Raw genomic sequence first — 3,225 nt, 5'->3', positions numbered from 1 at the left:
AGATACACTTCAGCCGAGGTATGGGAAGATTAGGGTCTCTGTGGTAGAGGCTAGAATCCAAAGGCGCAGCATTCTCTGATCCAGAAGATCCGACCTTCTCTCTGGCATTTTGAGTACGATCAGTAAGGAGAATGGACTCCAGAAGCTTCACCCTCAATCAGACTGGATGTGCACTAACCCTGGTGTTCAGATCTGGAAGAGTATTGGCGGCTACTCAAACTAGCGTCAATCACATACAGCCTGCCATTGAAGAAATCATTCACACTTGATGAAGACAGTAATACCAGAGTTAATCCATCAGGACAAAGTATCTCCAAGCCTTAACCATCTTCTTATCATAGTTTACACAACTTCTGAGTTCTGATTACCCTTTTTCCTTATTCCTTCTAAGTGTTTAACTAAATTCAAACCAATAACTCTTCTATCCACCTGACTAAGACCTGCAAGATAACCATAGCTTGCTTCAAGCTACAATCCTCGTGGGATCGATCCTGACTCGTTTAGGTATTACTTAGACGACCCAGTGCACTTGCTGGTACAATTGTACAAAGTGTGGGGATTCGTGCACCAAGTTTTTGGCACTGTTGCCGGGGATTTTTCGAGTTTGGACAACTGACGGATTATCTTTTTCCCTAGATCAGGTATTGTCTTTAATTTTGTTTGAGTCTTTTATTTTTATTTTCTTCTCTTTATTTTCGAAAAAATCAAAAAACTTTTTCAAAAATTTTTTTCTTTTCTTTGTTTAATCTTTGTTTTTTGTTTAAGTCTTTTGTTTTTGTTCTTGTTGAATTTTTCGATTTTTTTTAGTGTTTCTTTCTAAAAATTTTCAAAAATAGTTTCTTTGTTTAAATCTTGTGTCAATCTTTAAGTTTGGTGTCTTCTTGTGTTTTTGTTTTATAATTTTTGAAAATTTTGTGTTTGGTTTTTAAAATTTATAAGTTTGGTATCTTTTGCATGTTCTTGTGTTCTTTGAATTCTTTGAGTTTTGTTCTTGGTGTTCTTCCTGATCTTCAAAGTGTTCTTGTTTTTCTTTTTGTTTTGATCTTAAAAATTTTAAGTTTGGTGTCTTTTTGATGTTTGTCTTCAAATTTTCGAAAACTTAGGGTCCTAGATCTAAAGAGTTTTGTGTCTTTTACATGTTTTTCTCTTTCCTCATTAAATTCAAAAAAATATCTTTTCTTATCTTCTCATTAATTTTCGAAAATTTCATTAAAAATTCAGATTTTAATTTTAAATTTTTATCTTATCTTATCTTAGTTTTCAATTTTCAAAATCAAATCTTTTCAAAAATCATATATTTTTCAAAATCTTATTTTATCTTCTTATCTTTCTTTAAAATTCAAAAATTTAAAATTCAAAATTCAAATTATCTTATCTTATCTTATTTCAAATATTAAAATTCAATTTCAAAATTCAAAATTTAAATTTCAAATTTCAAAATTTCAAAATTAAACCTTTTTCAAAATTCAAATCTTTATTTTATCTTGTTGATTTTTCAAAATTCAAATTTCAAAACTTAAAATCAAATCTTTTCTAATCTTCTATCTTATCTTGTTTTCAAATCTTTCTTAATCAGTTAGTTGTTTTCTCTCTCTTTTTTTTCAAAACTTCCTAACTAATTCTTCTCTCCTCTAATTTTCGAAAATTCTCTTCTTCTTCTTCTCTCTCTTCTATTTTTGAAATTCATTAACTAATTTTCAATTCTTTTTAATTAATTAACCTTTATTTTCGAAATAAATAAATAAATAAAATAAAAATAAAAATATTTTAATTCTTGTTTATCTTCTCTAATTCTAATTCTTCTCCTCTCTACTTCTATTTATTCAAATTCTTCTCATCTCTTTTCTTCCATCTTCACTTTTCTATCTTCCTCTTCTTTCTTCACATCTCACTGGGAGTTTTCTAGACCCAAATCAGGCATAGAAGCTTCCTTTTGTTCTTCTTTTCTTGTTTATGACCAGGAACAGGAATAAAGAACCTCTCTTTAATCTTGATCCTGAACTTGAAAGGAATTTAAGGAGGAGCTTACAACAAGTTAAAGCACAACACTCCGGAAGAAACCTTTCAGAAAATTTTGAACAAGAAATAGAAGACATGGCCGAACTTGAACGAGAGGCAAGAAAGGTTCTTGGTGGCTTCACCATGCCTACTTCTAACTTTTATGGCAGAAGTATCTTTGTACCTACCATTGGAGCTAAAAATTTTGAACTTAAGCCTTTGTTAGTCTCTCTTCTACAACAGAATTGCAAGTTCCATGGACTTCTAATAGAAGATCCACATCAGTTCTTAGCTAAATTCTTACAAATCTGTGATACTGTTAAGACCAATTGAATAAATCATGAGGTCTACAAACTTATGCTCTTTCCCTTTGCTGTAAGAGACAGAGCTAAGATATGGTTAATGCTGGTTAATGCTTTCCTAGCTAAATTCTTTCCCCTTAAAGGATGAGCAAAATCAGAGTGGAAGTTCAAACCTTCAGACAGAGAGAAGGTGAATCCCTCTATGAAGCTTGGGAAAGATACAAGCAACTGATCAGGAGATGTCCTCCTAGCATGCTCTCAGAATGGTCTATCATAGGAGTTTTCTATGATGGTCTGTCTGAGATGTCCAAAATATCATTGGACAGCTCTGCAGGTGGATCACTCCACCTGAAGAAAATGCCTGTAAAAGCAAGAGAACTCATTGAGATGGTTGCAAACAACCAATTCATGTACACCTCTGAGAGAAATCTTGTGAAAAATGGGATCTCTCAGAAGAAAGAAGTTCTTGAAGTTGATACCATGAATGCCATATTGGCTTAGAACAAGATCTTGACCCAACAGGTTAGCATGATCTCTCAGCATTTGACTAGAATGCAAACTGCAGCTGGCAGTGCTTAGGAAGCATCTTTTGAAGTAGAAGATTATGATCCTGATCAACCTACCATGGAGGAGGTGAATTACATGGGAGAACCCTATGGAAACACTTATAGCCCTTCAAGGAGGAATCATCCTAACCTTTCATGGAAGAATCAACAGAAGCTTCAGCAAGGTCTCAATAATAATCAAGGTTGAAGAAACCAGAAAAGGTTCAACAACAGTCCATCATTCTCATCTTCTCAAGGGAATATGGAGACTCCTAAGTAGAGCCTTTTTGACTTAGCCATTCTAGTTTCCAGCCTCTCTAAGACCACTGATAGTTTAATAATTGAAACAAGATCCTCCATCAGAAATTTGGAGATACAAG

General features: G+C 33.1%; 1 non-coding gene across 1 annotated transcript; it reads right to left on the bottom strand.

The window, feature by feature from the left end:
- Positions 1 to 2,450: 2,450 nt before the first annotated feature.
- Positions 2,451 to 2,559, bottom strand: LOC148576616 (small nucleolar RNA R71). The gene has a single exon (XR_015903584.1). It is a non-coding gene; the product is annotated as a small nucleolar RNA R71 (small nucleolar RNA).
- Positions 2,560 to 3,225: the final 666 nt, after the last annotated feature.

Source organism: Arachis ipaensis, chromosome B1 (genome assembly GCF_059453495.1).
Source record: "Arachis ipaensis isolate K30076 ecotype BB chromosome B1, ASM5945349v1, whole genome shotgun sequence".
Taxonomy (NCBI): Eukaryota; Viridiplantae; Streptophyta; class Magnoliopsida; order Fabales; family Fabaceae; genus Arachis; species Arachis ipaensis.
The sequence above is the reverse complement of the archived record's forward strand: the minus strand, read 5'-3'. Positions and strand labels throughout refer to the sequence as shown.